The following is a 17161-nucleotide window of genomic DNA, read 5'->3' as shown; positions in this document are numbered from 1 at the left end:
TTATTATTTATTTATTTATTATTGATCTGTTTCTCCTTTGCTTCACACTTTCCACTTCTCCCCCCTTCCATGCACTTTTCCCTTCCCCCTCTCCCATGCACTTACGCATTCTCAATGTCACTGGGCCTAGTAAGATCGTTGTTTTGTTCTCCTCTGTTCCCCTCCCTTGCCTTGTCGCACTCTGAAACACTTGTGTACGAGCGGAATAGAAATAAAATAGCAATATCAAAAGACGGCTACCTGGTCCACTCAGTCGGCCTTCTGTAAGCACTATTCCCTGGATACCAGCTAAAGGTGCGATGCAGAGTTCGGCCAGGTCGTTCTGAAGAACCTTTTTTATGTTTCATTATAGATATAAGGCAGGTTGTCATGGCTCCAACCTACGGTCTTGTTCGGTAGAATCACCTACAAGGATGTTGGAAAGGGGACGGGATGTAGGACTAATGAAAGTTACTCACCGTAGTGACTAGAGAACTCATGGGCCATAGTCCCCTTTCCGCCATACGTCCCACCCACCTTTCCCTGCTAGTAAATAAGGGAATGTGGGTGAAAGGCCCGTACTGGTGCACTATGCTCACCTATTGCTTATTAAACGCGATTGAGCTGCGCGTCGTGAAACATGGGATGGTGTACCCACTAACACCTAATCACGGAGAACTGTATTAGCTATGCCACGTTCTGCGCGCTCTCCCCTTCAATTGTATTGATGCTGCTTAAGTTCAGAACATGGTCAAATGCAAGTTCAATGAGATTCAATTTAGAATAATTGTTGGTAGCATAAAATGTCAGCCAAACACAATTTCTGACTAGTTATTTATTGCTCAAAATGTCAAGACACGTATTTTGACTTCCGTCGTTTTCAAGGCTGACGCAAAAGGTAAAACATGACATTACAATGTGTGTCACCATTAGTCCAATACACATTGACATTGGAATAAGTAAAAAGCAGGAAATGTATTTGAGAAAAAACAAGTAAGTCAATAAGCATATTGTTTGATAAAAATAAGGAAGAAATGAAATAATATAAAATTGGTACACATACCCCAGTAGTAGTCGGATAAGCAGGAAATGCGGGGGTTGAGCAAAGAAAATAAACAGAAATAAGATTCTTTGGTTGAAAAACAAATCTAATTTTTGTGTGCTGCTATAATACAAATATGACGTAATGGCATTGGTGTGAGCAGACAACACCCCAGAGTGACACCATGCAATTATAATCAAGCATAGTAAAGTGGATGTGAATGCCAGTTACCATAAGCACAAAGCAGAAGAATTAACTATGCTGGATATTCAGCTATGCTTGTTTCGTAGGCTGCAAAATAGTTACCGCGGGATGCACTAGTAATACAACCGTGCGTAGAGTTAGATGTGACTCACCTAGATTCATCTGATTCTAATGGTGAACTGGCGTACAATAACTTCACAAACTCATCTGGTCCTAATTAGTATTCAGTGTTCTGTTGAAAGATTAACAATATTTCCCTGCTAATTAGCCTGAAAATTCTGATTAAACGGTCAAAATACTGAAAGTAGAAAAGGTGCAAATCTAAAAGCGTGCGGTTTGAAACTCACCATATCAAAATGAAACATTTCATATCACTGTGTGGGTTCAAGCGGATGTATTGTGTGCTGCACGGTGTGCCTTAGCATTCACGTATGACCGAGGTATTGCTGTAAGCTTTGTCAAGCTGGTTATCCTATCAAGCAGAAGCACAAATACGTGCATCTATGAACTACAAATATGAAAATATAAAAGTACTATTATTAATATAGTCTATTATAACAGTCCTAATGTTCTGCTTAACTAAGTTTCAGGGCTTGATCCCTACATACTTCTACCAGGTGTTGTTCAAACACGCGGGCGCCACTCGTGATGGGATATATCATAATCGAGTGCGGATGCACCAAAGATGCTGTTCTATAATGCATTACGCATGCTTGTAGAAAGAGCCACTGATCCAATGCACATGCTCTGAATGAATTCAGAAAACCGAAAGAGTAATAATGGGAAAGTACCGTAGTATGTACTGGAAAATGTAAAATGGGTGCGAGTGATCTCACTGATAGTGAAAAGAATGACATGAAATAAAGCAATTTAAAATGATAATGAGCACAGTGTCACAATGCGGTCCTTCGGCCCACACCAATGTTGGCTATCTAATGTGCAGTTGAAGCAGAAAAACCATAATCATAATCCTAAGCATTATGCATTACAAAAATCCACATTCAGACTATTCTTAATAATGACAGAAATATTCATAATAGTCTATTTTGCTAGATATGGTCTGTTCTATTAGTAGTATTCAAATTGAGCGTATTCAATAACAAATAGTACAGAACCTCAGTGCACATATGATCCTTAGCAGGCAATTCCTCAAACGTTGCCAAAGGATGTTTTAAAGCGAATAGCATAAATGTGATCTGATAATCATAAGAAAAAATACATACATCTCATTATCGCTGTTTAAACCGTCCTTAGTGCTGCGAAGTAGGCAAATACATTTGGCTTCCAATTGCCTAAGTTTTAATACCAAATTGCCACCTCTTTTACCTCTCCTTGCTTTCATCAGACCGATAAAACGTATATCTTCCTTGTTGCTAGTTTGGTGCATGGTTTGCCAATGTATTGCAAGTGGCAGTTTAGGGTCCTGGCTGCCCAAGCTCAAAATATGCTCTTGTATCCTGACACACAATTGTCTAATGGTGGATCCTATATAGGTTTTGGCACAGACACATCTCAGTGGATAGACCACGTGCGTGGTACGGCAGTTAATAAAGTCTCTGATTGGTATCACATGGCCATTAATGTCTATGTCTTTGGAAGAGTCACTTCAAGCAAGTCTACATATCGCTTATCCAATAAGAGAATGTCCCAATGTTTGTGTAATAATTTGTATAGGCACTTGGAATCTCTAGAGAATTTTGTAATGACATCAACAGTGTTGTGCGATAGGGATGCATGTTTGAAAGGTTGTAGAGTGATGGATCTTTCCATGGTGCTATATCTATTTAAGCTACTCTTAATATTCTGTTTAGAGTAGCCCCTTTATCTGAACCTTTCCGAAAGGTGCTCGCATTCTATTTTGAAGTCTTCATTTTTTACAATGTCTACGAGCTCTGTAGAATTCTCCTCTTGGTATATTCTGAATGGTAGAGCCCCCTTGGAACTAGTGGCATACAAGGTTGAATTGGCCTCCGTCGATTTGCAGAATGTTTTAGTGTTAATTTTGCCATCATCTATAAATATGGTAAGATCCAGAAAATGTATGGCTATGTTGCTGGCATGTCCAGTAAATTTAATTCCAAATGTGTTGGTGTTTGTGTATTCCAGAAATTGGTCAAACTCCAGACCAAATCATAAAAACATAATCTATGAACCTCTTCCAGGGGACAATATTGCTATTGTATTGTGAATTTGTCATAATGTGAGTTTCCTCCAATTGTGCCATAAATAAATTTGCAAGTGATGGGGCGTACTTTGCCCCCATGGCAACACCCTTGATTTGAGCATAATATTGGTCATTGAACAAAAAGATGTTATTATTAAGAGTAAATTGGAGAAACATTTTGAGCATGGTAATATGGGTGCGATATGATGGGCGCGGCTGACATTTTGAGCAATAAATAACTAGTCAGAAATTGTGTTTGGCTGACATTTTATGCTACCAACAATAAATAAATTGAATCTGTTAGGGAGAATTCTCTGATGAGGCTAATTTCCCAAACCTAGTGAGTCCCCCAGCAGCTTTGCTGGATTTTTGGGGTTTGTTTTTTTTCTCCTGCTAAGAGTGAGACTCTTTTACTCCCACTCTTAGACATGATTTGAGGTATGTCCTTGACTTGTTATGTGCTTATGGGCTATGGGGTTTCTTTTTACTCCATAGGGTATCATCTGTGTTTCTGTATGTGTGGTACACAGCACCCTCATTGCAGTACCACAGGGGTGTCACAGTGACCCCCAAACATAGACTCCATACCCTGGGACTGACTACTGTCTCCCAGGGCATGTAAAGTCACCATTGGTAAGGGGTAATTCGATTGCCCCTGGGTCTGTTTTCGAGGGGGCACTGTCCCGTCCCCCCTCGTCAAGTTTCTGGCTGCTGGCAGTGGTTACCACGCGAAATATTCCTTCGGAATATTCTCTATGGGATTTTCCCATTGATTTTAAACGCACCACTTTTTTGGGCAATGTTAAAGATACCGCTGGTTTACTTATTTAATATTAAATCACCGGTTGGGTTTTTTTGCCAGAACTCGATTCTAAAATGGCGTTTGTGTCAGTCTCTGTAACTCTGACCAAGGTCGAGCCCTTTGTTCCACTATTTTGGCAGGCTTCTCCACAGAAGCCCTCCAAATGGTGCCACTCTGTCTGGGTTCCACAGGAAGGGTGGAGGGGGGGAATTGGCACCCTGGACTGTGTTGCCTTAGCAACCCAAGTCACACTCTACTGTGATTGGCCCAGTGGTGAGCCGCTCGGCTCACCACTTAGCATGTGTGATTGACAGCTAGGCTGATGAATGGGGGTTTTTCTGCATAAAAGCAGGGCCTTTGGGACTGGAACTTCAGAAGTCGCCACAGGACCTAAGAATCCGAAGAGGGAAGAAGCTGAGCCACCTGCAACCGACGACACCACCGGTGAAGCCCTGCTGCAACGAACTCGCCACTTTTCCAACGACAAGAGAAGATCTTCTGCTGGAGAGTCTTCTCCCTTTCAGCTGGTGGGACCAACCAGTTCGCCCTTTTTCGCTTCCAAAGACGTCACTTGGTCGAATCGCCCGTGCCAAGCCCCCCAGCGGGCGGATAGCCAAGCTCGCCACTTTTGACCGTGAATAAAAGGACCGCACCTTTTAATCTGGAACTCCGCGGCTGGTTTCATCCCTGTGCAGTGCAACGACTCCACGTTTCCTCCTCGACGAGATCTTCTCTTCCCCTGGTGGGAACCACAAACCTCAACCACTGCCAGGAACAACTGCCCCCGCTGGAGCTTCCTTCCCTTTAAGGTACTGTGTCCTGCCTGGCCTCCCTTTCTACAGATTGCTAAAGGTGACCCTTAAATCCTTGGCTTCTAAACTGGGTTGGCTCCAGGCCTTCTAACTATATCTTTTGACTCAGCCCAACCTCTTTTGAACACTCTGCAAAGACTTTCAGTGCACGTTAAACCGTGTGATCCTGGGCACACGTCGCTTTGCTCCATTTAAAGTGGGCCTGGCCTATGAACTTTGGCTCTATAACCTGCCTTTCTCCCCTTGCTCTGAACTCTTAAAAGTGTTGGGAACTGTTTTATTTTATGCTCTGCCTTTTCTCTCCCTTTTTAACCTAAACTATTGGAGTGCCATCTAGGTTAAGCGCTCACTTCTGTCTTAACAAATAGTTGTGCTTTAACCCTGACTTGTCTGATAGTTATCAAGGGAGGTGTGTATACTTACCCAACTGTGTTTTTGATTACTTTACATTGAGAGTGCTAGTGTATTGCCTAAAGTGTGTTTTAAATAAATAACTATATACTTTTTATACAAAGCTCTGGTCAGTGTTTTGATTGCTCTACTGTGTTTTGACCCTATTGTGTATACTCTACATACTGCCCTACTCTTCTTGAGAGAAGTCTGACTGCTCAGCCACAGCTACCAGGTAAATCTGGGTGGTGCAGACTGCTACCAATTGGGTTTACTGCTGCTCCTGTAGTCTTAATCTTTTTGCAGTGTTCCCCAAGGGGAACTGCACAGGATTCCGCCTAACATAATCTCATTGAACTTGCATTTGAATATGTTCTGAACTTAAGCAGCATCAATACAATAGAAGGGGAGAGCTCGCAGAACGTGGCATAGCGAATACAGCAGTTCCCCTTCTAGTATGCCATGGGCTATTATGGAATAAGAGCAGCCAGGTATCTAAGCGTCCGATGTTGTCAGGGTTGAATATTGCCCTTGTTGTGTAGCCGAAGAATTCTTCTGACTATTATACCCCGCTGGCTGGAAATAAACAACCAGTGCGATCTAGTAGCCAAAAGATAGGATGCCAAACGAAGACCAAGATGGCTGTAGTACTCAGGATAAGGTGTGCTGACACAGGAGTATAGGTAGACTGGAAGCGACTGCAAGGACAGTGATGTAAGTTAACCACAATCCGTAACACTAATACAGTGTAAGCAATAAATAACAAAGCACTGACCTTTGAGTTAAGAACTCTCAAACCCAAGGAAATGTGCCAACCAATCTACCAGTTGTACCACTGTGGATAAGGAAATACAACAATAAATGCTAGCGAGTGGAATTGGCAGGCTAATGATTACCAAAAGTGAATGCTCAAAATACACCCTTACCGTGAAGGAAGCTGTACTGGAGCAGCTGAGGCAACGAAGAGTCGATGGTCCGTAGAGGAATGCAGGGGATCCAACCAGAGCCTACCCCGACGGAACGAGGACGCCTAAGCAGAACTCACTGGCAGTCTCAAGTTCAAAGTACACACAGTTTCAAATCCAAAGGCAAATCCACAACCAAAATCCAAAAGTATCCGTAAGTCAAGGTAGTTCAAAGAGAAGTCTGTCGCAATCCCAAAAAGCCAGCAAGATCCGAAGAAGTTCCAAAGGGGCTTAGTAAGAGAAGCAATCCAAAAGGCAAACAAACGTAGGCTAGTTCAAAGTCCGTGGACGTTCCGAGGTCAAAGCAGTACGATGAAGGCAGCAAACAAAGTCCAAACACCAAGGATGAAGAAGACAGGCAGAATCCAGGGACAATACGAAGTCCGAAACACGGGATAGCAGTTCCAAGAAGGGCGGGGAAAGGGAGGGAAGGTTCACAAGAATCAAGGTACAAAGTAACGCCACTGGAAACCAGGAAGGTCATAAGCACCGAGTGATTCCCGGCGGCGCTTATTAAACAATCACGTGAACGCATAGCGATCACGTGAACCCACTAGCAGCACACCGGAGGCAGGGCAATGAGGAAGTGACGGGACGCCAGCGTTGCCAAGCCAACTTCCATGCACATGGTAGTCCTCGTCTTAAACGGCCAGAACCCTTCTGAGCACGGCTTCTCTTGCGAATAAAAAAGGGGGCCACAAATCTTCTAGAGCCTGAAGCTTTATTCATGACAGATGTGTTCAGAGGGGACTGAGGTGAGGCGCCGGAGTGCGGGGCCTCAGCGAAATGTTCCCAAGCCTAGGCCACACCCCACGCGCTATGCTCAATTTAATGGGGAAGGTCAACTGGTTGCAGCCAAAGGTTTTGGTACAATCCCCATTTTGGGTGACGCCCACACCGATGGAGGAACGGGGACTATGAGTACTCTAGTCACTACGGTGAGTAACTTTAATTTTTAAAGCATCTTCCAGACTGCCCCCACTGCCCCCGTTCCAGACCACCCCCTGTCCCACATCTACTATTCCTGAAAAGGGTTTACTCTCTTCTTGAGAAGGTTGCTGTAGAGCTAGTACCAGGGGAACAGGGGTGGTGGTACCTTTATTTTTTTGTCCCAAAAAAGGACGGAGTACTGCGATCCATCTTGTACACAAGACCCTTTTACAAGTTCCTCAGGAAGGACAAGTGCAAGATGGTAACACTTGTGCAGGTCCTCCAGGCCCTGGATATTCAGGACTGGTTGGTGACCTACAGGATGCTTATTTCCATGTGCTGCTTCATCCAAAGCACAGGACGTACCTGAGGTTAATTACAGGCAATAATCACTACCAGTTTTGAGTACTGGCTTTCACCTTACCTTGTCCCTGAGGATTTGTAGGGGTGTTAGTGGCAGGAAAGGGGGGAATTCACGTATTTCCGTACCTGGATGATTGGTTCATCAAGGCGCGGTCTCCGAACCAAGCCATGGATCATCTCAGTCGCACCTGCCTCCTCCTTCACAGACTGGGCTTTTCCCTCAACTTGAAGTCCCAACTGACAACTTCTCAGTGCTTCATTTTATTCAGAGCATCTGGGATTCTCCCTTGGGCAAGGCTTTTCCTTCTGAGGACAGAACTCTACACATCTAACAGGTGGTCACCAGATTCTAGACTTCCCAATACGTGTCAGTCCTTGTCTTCCTACAGTTGTTCAGCCTCTTGGCATCCTGCAGCTTCTCCAGCATGGTGTCTGGCATGGATTCACATGCTCATGAATATTCCTGTCATCAGGCTGGGAATCCTCAGTAAAAAGAAAAGCAGTTTTGCTTTAGCCAGAATACTACATTTCTGCTCTAACCCAATCACTGTCCTATCGTTCATACTGCCCCCATCCAATGACATTCGCCTCCCTAAGCTCCACCCCTGGTGACCATCTTCAGATTTTTGCTGCACGTTTCAATGTTGGGAGTCAATTTATTTTTCTCCAGAATCTTGCCATTGTCGACCAACGATCGACTACTGGCGGCAGGGATCTGTTGCCGGCAAAGATCCACCTTCATCACCGGATCTTCTCTTCGAATTTCAGAAGGCCCAGGCTTGGGCCTACTTCGCACATCGACGATGTCTGAGGAGAAAAGGAGTCACTTCAAGATCTGCACGAAATGCGGAATGTCTACGTCGAGGATCAGCACCTGAAGTGCCTATATTGCCTGCATGCATCCTGGCCATGACGAGGACGGATGCAAGATTTTCTGTGGTTTCCCAGCGAAAAAGAAGTGGGACCACTATCAAAGATTAGTGGCTTGGATCAAGGAGGGTGCAAGGCCTCAGACTCCTGCACCCCGGTGCAGTCATGCCTCATGCAGAACCAGCCAGCCCCACGAGTGTGCTCCCTCTGACAAGAAGAGGTTGAGGTCCTTTGAGGTTGCCCCTTTGATCCCTTTGACAACCATCACTACTTCGTCGAAAGGAGGGCCTACCACTACTGTGGTGTCTCAGGTCATGACAACGGCTACCCCAAGAGTGGCTCTGCCTCCGAAGCCTACGGCTGCTGCAGAGGCTCCGTCAACGACCACAGGGGATGAGCCGATCAGGGTGCAGGTGCCCATTGTCGCCTTGTTCCCTAGGGATTTGGGCAAGGAGAAGAAGCTGGTGCTTCTCATTGATTTCCTCCCCAGGCTGATGGGGATGTTGTGTCAATGCAGATGTGGTCTCCTGGGCGGTGCCCTCCCATCTATACGAGCTCAGAGGACATCAGTTTGCCTAAAGGCTACTATTCTGATCATGAAGGAGGTCTTGGGCATCTGTCCCGAGAGGAAACTTGAAGGCACGCTTTAGCCTGGAGCTTCGGCAGGCGGCCCCATTCATGCCTCCACCAGTTCCCAGGGACATGTCACTGGACATTCTGACTACACTCCACACCTTAGTGTCGGAGAGACAGCAGGGGTTGCAGGCAGCCCCTGTGCCTGGGCAAGTTGACTGCCCTCCCAGGCCACCGGCTAGAAATCCTCCCAGGATGAGTCCTGCAAGGCCGAAGCAGCAGCCTAGCCCTGCAAGGCCAAACCCCCGTCTGGCGCCATAGCAGCCGACGCCACCTGGAGACCTTTATCTCTGGTGGTAGAAGTGCAGCCACGCATCGACAAAGGTACGGACACTACAGTAACGCATGCGGATGAGTATGATTACTATGTACACGCGGATGGGGAGTCGCTTGATGGTGATAAACCTGCAATGGTGTGGCCCCGGACAAAGTGGGCTCTTTTCATGCCATGATCGTGAGGGCTTCTGCTCTCTTCAATCTGGTCCTGGAGGAGGGGTTCTCTTTTCAATGCTGGTAATCTTCACGGAAGACAGTCATGTCCATCCCTCTGCTGGATGATGTGTGCAAAGTGGGATTAGACCTCAGGAAGACACTGAATACTGCTCCTCCCAAAAGAGACAGGCTGGAGAAGAAGTACTGGGTCCCGGACTCTGCCCCTACGGGCTTGAGATCACAGCCTTCTCTAGACTCTGTGGTGTTTGCCGCAGCCAGAAAGCGCTCTGTAAACCCATCGCCCTCATCAACTGTTCCTACTGACACAGAGGGGAAGAAGCTTGATGCAGTGGAGAAATGCATCATTTACACCGTTGCTTCCACTGTCGAGGCTGCCAACGCCCTGACCATCCTGTCGCAGTATGACTGGAAACTCTGGTATAAGCTCGGGCAGATTTTGGACTTCCTGTCAGACGACAAGAAGGCTAATGGCCATGGCCCTGTTTCAGGAGGGCAAAGTAGCCTCTGGCCCATGCTATCAGTGGTTTTGGATATTGCAGACTCTGGCTTCTGCCAGATTGTCAACGGGATGACTCTTCGCCACCAAGGTTGGCTGAAGGCCACTGACTTCAGGGCAGACCTGCAGGCCAAGGTGGTGGAAATGCCTTTCAATGGAGGTAATTTGTTTGGCAAGGCTGTGGACAAGACACTCCAATCGATTAAGACCAACATGGAGACAGCACGGCCCCTTGGGACAATGAGGCAGAGGAGCTTGTCCTTTCGTTCCTCAAGGGCAAAGTCGGGCAGATTCTCCAAGGGGTACTCTGCACCCTACTGCCAGCCCTCCTGCTCTACCACACAGGAAGCCTACAGGGGGTGCTCACAAGCCTTTGGCAGCAGACAACGGCCAACCAGGACGCAGACACTCAATCGGGCCTGAACCAGCGGCGGATCTGGGCCCTCACATTTGCACGCCAGTTGGTGGCAGGCTAGCAAACTTTGTCTTCAAGTCGAAGACCATCACCACGGACAAATGAGTGCTGGATGTTCTTCATCAGGGGCACACCCTGGAATTCCAACACAGTTGTCCTTGCATTCCTCCTGTGACGTGACAAGATCTCCACATTGCCCAACTTCTGCAGAGGTTCGGGTCATGTCAAGAAAGGGCGCGATACAGCCCGTCCTTCAGCGGCTCCGGAGTGTACTCCACATACTTTCTGTTGTGGAAGATGGAGGGTGGCGGACAATCCTAGACTTAAAGCGGCTCAACAAGTATTTGAAATCCCAGAAGTTAAGGATAGTCACTTTGGAGCCTGTGCTCGACCAGCTGGAGGAGGGGGGGATTTCCTGGCGGCCTTGGACCTGGAGGACGCCCACTTTCACGTTCCCATTCATCCAAAACATTCAAAGATCCAGTGGTTTGTCGTCCAGGGACGGCACTATAATGTTAAGGCTCTGCCCTTCGGCCTGAAGACTGCACCAAGGGTGTTCAGTGCTTGGCTCCAGTGGCAGCTCATCCACGTCTCATTGCTCCTTGAAGCACTATTGCTGTTTAGGGGTGTTATAAATGCCCAATAAATAAAATAAATAAGGGCATCCACGTATATCCTTATCTGGATGACGGGCGGCTCATTGGCTCACGCGCTGGCAATCAAGCACACTGCCCAGACCATTTGTCTTCTCACGCAGCTCGGATTCTCTATAAACTATTGAAGTCCTGCGTGGAGCCATCGCAGAACGCTCAGTTTCTAGGCACCCCTCTCAACACAATATAATACTTGGCTACTCCCTCTGGGGAAGAGGGTGACGGCTGTCCTGGGAAGATCCAGCTCCTTTTGGCGCAATTCTCTGACGCGGGCCATCAAGTCATAGGTAGACATGATGTCCTCCTGCATCCACCTCGTTCCATTCTGCAGGCTCCAGATGAGACTTCTTCAAGAGTTCCTGATGCGCAGTGGCTGCAAGTCACGGGCTCTTGGACAGTCAAGATCGCCCACAACCAGGAGTTTTGGCAAGCTCTATGATGGTGGGAAGTGCGCAACGCATCTCAAGGGGTGCCTTTTTTTAAAAATGTTATTGGTTAAACACTTTAAACCTTTAGCATTTCCATTTTTCACTATTTAGGTATATGACCTTATTGTTATGTAATGTTTGTTCATTCTTTCCGACCATTTAAATGGGAGTTTACTATAGTCCAGTTGTCTCCCTTGATTCTCATGATCCTTCCATCTCCAACCCCAGTTTCAAGGATTCAACAAATTTTAAAGCGTCAATTGTTCTCCCCACCTTTTCCACTGTCAATAATCTCTCCCAATATTCTTCCTCCGTCTCTGGGGAAATTTCGGCCGTGTAACTTCCCATTTCCGTCAGGCGTTTCAGTTCCAGTGCCGGGCCGTTTAACATAACATGTCTGGTCTCCAATGAGTCTTTATTTTCACAGAACCTGCAGTGCGAATTAGACTTTTCTATTAACTTTCTCCTCCATTTTACTTCTCTAGAGGCCCAGATATTCAGTCTGCATCGCAACAGCAGGTCTCTGTAATGATTTGATGGAAACTTATTCAGATAAGGGTGGAGGGTATTCAATGTTTTCCGCTCCCAAATGATATTATGACTCAGATTTTTCGCCCATTTCTTCTCTTGGGTTTCTTCCCAATCCTTTTCCTGGAGGGTTCTTTTTGCCTTGTCGGGATTATATTTTAAGATGTCCTCCGAGATGTTGAGATGTTCCAAGAGACTTTTACATTTAATCTTCCAGCGTACGAGTATCTCGTCTCTAATTATCAGCCCTTTCTGTGCTAGAATTTCAAAGGGTTGTGGTGGTTTGTCGGTAGAGAGATAGTTTTCCGCGAGACCATTGACGCCAGGGATTATAGCCTTAATTTCTTATTAGCTCCATTGGCAGCGAGTTTGGTAGCTTCAAGATTTTTCGCCAGAAGTATGCCTCGCATGAACTCCAGATTTCCCAACGGAGGGCTAGCAATGCCTCTTCTCCTTGGGTAATTACGACTACCACCTTTTTGTTTGTAAAAGGTTAGGATAGGCGTCAAAGAAAATCTTCAATTTCTTCGATTTATGACTAGCCCCTGGTTTGTCAAAGTCATTAATTTTTCCCAGATTGGTGCATAATGGCCCTCTTCATTACTGTTTTTGTTTATCCTCACTCCTAGATATAATTTTGTCTACCACCTCCAAGTTTTCATTATCTAGTGACCAGACAAAGTGTTTCTTTACACTTTTTTCCCCCCGACTGGATTTCATTGTTAATACCATGGATTTTTTAATGTTTATTTTCATATAATTTTCAGTTAGAAACTCTTTGAAAGCCTCTATCCGTCGCTGAAGACCGATGGGCGTTAGATCGAGAAATACTGCATCATCGGCGTACAGCACCCAAGGCACTTCAATCCCATCGATCTAAGCGGCAAAAGCGTGAACCCTTCCTTGTGAGATCTTCATGTCGGCCATATATATGACAGAGGAAGGGGTGCTAGGGCACATCCCTGCTTTATCCCTCGAGATGTTTTGATCTTTTTTGTAACCCCTCCATTAGCTGTTGTTTGGACCTGGATGGTAGTATTGGTATGCAGGGCTCGGATGGCTTCTAATAGATCGACCGAGCATCCCCCGCTTTTCAACTTTAGCCACAGGGGATCACGGTTTATCCCGTCGAACGCCTGTTCAAGATCGATAAAGGCTAAGTAGATGGCTTTTTTTCCTTCTAGTGCCTTTGCTTTCATAAGATTCAGTAGGAACAAGTTTAATGATGTTCCTACTCCACTGATGAAAGCTGTTTGCCTCTCATCCAGAATGTCGGCCTGTTTCGCCCATTTCTTCAGGTCTCTTAGCAGGATGGACGCAAATAGTTTGCCTTTTGAGTCCAGCAAAGCTATTGGCCTAGAATTTCTGGGGTTTCCTCTGTCCCCTTTTTTTATAAATTGGCATGATGAATGCCTCTCTACAAGAAGCAGGAATTTTTCTGGATAGTCTTTATTTGTTGAAACAGTGTGACAATTAGGTCTGTCCATTCTTCACTGCTATCCTTAAGCATCTTGTTTGAGATGCCATCAGGCCCTGCTGCCCTCGAGGAATTTAGTTTTTTTTAATCATCCCTAAGATGTCATCACGGTCAAATTCAATTGACCAGGGGTTTTCGTCATGATCGTTCTCTATATTCATTTTCTCATTCTTTTCCTCATACAGGGTGGTGTAATGGTTAATCCAATTTTCCTCTGAGACTTGGTTAACACCTATTGCAGATTGGCAGAGATCCCTGTTATATCCCACGTACTTCTTGATTGTTCGTTGCCACTGCGGCTAGCATTTTTTCCGCCTCTCCCTGTGCTCTCTGATATCTTGTGGAGCGTGGCCAATTTTTTTGTTTGCCGACACTTCCTCAGTTGTTACTCTTTCTCTAAAGAGTTTTTCTTTTTAATACGTGCCAGATCGGCTCTGTATTGTTTTCCTTTAGTAACTAAGATTTCATCATAGGCATGCTTCCTTTTGATTATTTTAACTCTGTTGGGATCATACTTGACCTCAAAAGCTTCCAACAGCCATCTGTATGCCACCACATCTTTACCATTTCCTATAGCATTATTATATTTCTCCACCAACTTTGGTATTGAGTGTTTTTTTATCCTTAGTCAATTTCTTTCCCAGGACACTTCCGTTTCCTCCACCCCTTTCTCATTGGTGGTTTTCTTGTTTTCCAAGAGTTCTATTTCCAATAGGCTGTGGTCACTGTTTGCTTGCTTCTTTATTATAACGGAGTTTACCCATTCCAGGGTATTACTTCCTACAAAACAATAATCCAAACAAGCTCCAGTGTTTCCACAGTGCCATGTTTTAGCCCCCATCAGATCGCCTCTCGTCTGGCTGTTTAGCATCTTCATATCACTAATTCGCGTTTCCTCCATTTTTTTTTCTTTACCTACAAGTTGTTCTACCACTTTTTTTCTTCCATCTTTGTTCAGTAGTTTGATGTTTAAGTCACCACTGAGTAAGATAAGTTGGTCTTTGTCCCTCATCATTGCCTTGTTGATGGCTTCCGTGATATCTTTTAGGTAGCTTTCAACTTTAGGCATGTTTTCACTCCAATTAGTGTTAATCAATAGCATCTTGGTTGGGCCGTCTTTAACCTCTGATTGAAATGCTATTGTAAGAATTTGCACAAAAGGATTTGGTATGTGGTGCTCCAAAACTTGTAAGTAACTGTCTCATTTTTTTAGGGTCATCAGGCCCGCCAATGGTCTCCCCTTTGGCCCCTTTCTGGCCGGATTTATGTAAACTTCATATCCCTCACATACTGGGGTTTTCCGTAGCCAAGATTCCTGTATAGATATGATGTCATATTTGCCCAAGAAATTGCTTCCACCTGGGAACAGATGTTTAAAGCCTCTGGTGTTCCAGGAGGCACAGTGGACGTTTCTTTGGGGCTCCTCATCAATCTATTTGTTTTTTCTTAGTGATTAGGGCATTGGCCATCCATGTCCAATCGTCTGACTTCTTTTTCCCTTCATTAAAGTTGTTTTTGCTTTTACTCATTTTTCCTGAGTTGTCCACTGTGAACCACAATATTCTGACCAGAGCAGCAGTTTTTTCTGTTGTAGATATTTTTTCCCCTTGGGTTCTTGGCAGTACTTTTGTGTTCATTCATTGGTCCTTTCTAGTTTCACTCACTAGAACGGATCCAGATTTTTCTCTTTTCCTTTTCGTTGTCCTTTATCACTTTGTATGTTTTCTTCTCGCCATTTTTTTCTTTTTCTTTCATGTTAATTTCTTTTGTAGGGACTTGCTTAGCTTTCTCTTCGAAAGCTTCCAATCGGAAGCCCTTTTTTCTGAGAATGTCACTGGCCTCTAACAATTTCAGCTTGATCCTATTTGAGTTTAGATGTAATATCACCTGATCCATGCGCTTTTCTGTTACAAACTCACCTATTTTTATGTTCTCCGTAGAGACATTGCATAAAGTTGAGATTTGATTGAAGGGTGTCATCACATATCTCCTGTTTAGTACTACCCTTCTAGGGCCTTTTGATATTTCTAGCTTTAGGTACCACCCTTTAGTTACTCTTTCCTTTGACTTGATTTTTGGGTAGGCTTTCCCAGCTGAATTTGGGCTTTCTTTTCTTCATTAGCATGCCTCTTCCTTTTTTGTTCCAACGTTTTGAACGGAGTAGCACCTCTTTGTTCTTTGTGAATATGTCTATTCTTTGATGAATCAGTCTGTGTCCTCAGTCATTTCCCCTCTTGTCAATTTGTCTCTTTGCTTTCTCCGCATCGCTGGATCTTTCGCTTGCACTCCCTGGAGGTCATTTTCCCAATTTTCTATAACCTACCAATCAGATAAACTGATACTTTCCCATTCTTCATCCTCCCTATTTTTGTCCATTATTTCAATGAGATCATTTAGATCGGCATTTGGCTCCGTATCTGACAATTTCTCATTGTCTATTTCGATGGTCTTTGTGATTTCATTTGTCATGGGATGAGGTGGAGGGGCTAGCTCTCGTAAGTGTCCTTTCCCTTCTGGGCTTCTTGGCACATTGTAGGCTTTCCCTTTTCGGTGGCGTTCTTATATTTCACAGGAAAGCCCTGGAGCCATTTACTTTCCGTTTTAAGGTCTCATTCTTATATTTCTTTTTCTTTTTCCTGGTTTTTTGTCATCAGATTTCCCCCCTGGGAGTCCTGGCCTTTTGAAGTAGTGCCTGCAAAGATTGCAAAGTTTGACAGATTCGGTTTGATTAAGGGATCTCCTCTTTTCTCTGCATGCTTTCGTGGGGAAATCAAAACTACATCTTCAGGATTTCGGCCTGTTTGTTTGGGTTGTGCACCTTCTCCCTGATTTAATTTCATTGGACCCTTTCCAGCTGTTACGCTCACCTGGCTCCCACAGAGGCGTCGATCTGAACTGGACAGCTGCAGTCTCCGCCAATGTGACGCGTAGGGCCGCGATGACGGACTGGACTGGCCCACCTAGCTTCATTTGCTTGGCCCGTTGGAATATTCTGTAAATGGAGAAAGGGAATTAACCACCCGTGGGGTTGAGCGTAAATCCCCCCCACGCTCGCTGTTCTCCCCACAGATCACCTTTGATGTCCCCTCTTATAGTCTCACCTGATGGTTTGAAAAGATGTGCTCTCCATCCTGCATTGAGCGCAGGGGCGCGTTGATAACCAGTTGCTTCACTGGCTCGAAGGAATTGGTGAGTTCAGAACAATATTGACTCCGAAAAGTATGTAGTTCGCTAGAGTTCACATGTCCGACTTTCACTCTTGTCCGATTCCTTGCAGTTTGCAGCTTGACCCCAGCGAAGAGTTACTAATGGTAGCTGACAAAGGTCAGGTAAGGATTTGGCTTATCCTACACAGTTCAATAAAATAAGGCCAGAATGTAACCTGTGGCTTGCTCCCTTATTCAGGTGTGGAGAGAAAATATAAAGTTCGGGGTAAAATTAGGTAAGTCTATTGTGGTGAGAAGAGTTCCCCTTGTTTGTCCCTTCGTCTCACCTTGTCCTTTTGTTCCCCTTAGGGGCCGGCGTATGGTGAGGATGCAATGGAGACTGCGCCGACC

The 17161-nt window shown here is 45.2% G+C and overlaps 1 protein-coding gene and 1 long non-coding RNA gene across 2 annotated transcripts in view; one reads left to right on the top strand and one right to left on the bottom strand.

Moving 5' to 3' along the window:
- Positions 1–17161, top strand: part of SMG1 (SMG1 nonsense mediated mRNA decay associated PI3K related kinase) — a 2768248-nt gene that overhangs the window by 2470154 nt on the left and 280933 nt on the right. The window lies entirely within an intron of this gene.
- The window catches only part of LOC138569287 (uncharacterized), a 339714-nt gene continuing 323357 nt past the window's right edge, over positions 805–17161 (bottom strand). The window contains exon 3 of the long non-coding RNA XR_011303201.1: positions 805–865. This is a non-coding gene — a long non-coding RNA (uncharacterized lncRNA). The remainder of the gene's footprint in view (positions 866–17161) is intronic.

This window comes from Ambystoma mexicanum, chromosome 2q (genome assembly GCF_040938575.1).
Source record: "Ambystoma mexicanum isolate Mex_15411 chromosome 2q, UKY_AmexF1_1, whole genome shotgun sequence".
Taxonomy (NCBI): domain Eukaryota; kingdom Metazoa; phylum Chordata; class Amphibia; order Caudata; family Ambystomatidae; genus Ambystoma; species Ambystoma mexicanum.
Note: the sequence above shows the minus strand (reverse complement) of the source record. Positions and strands in the feature narration are given on the sequence as shown.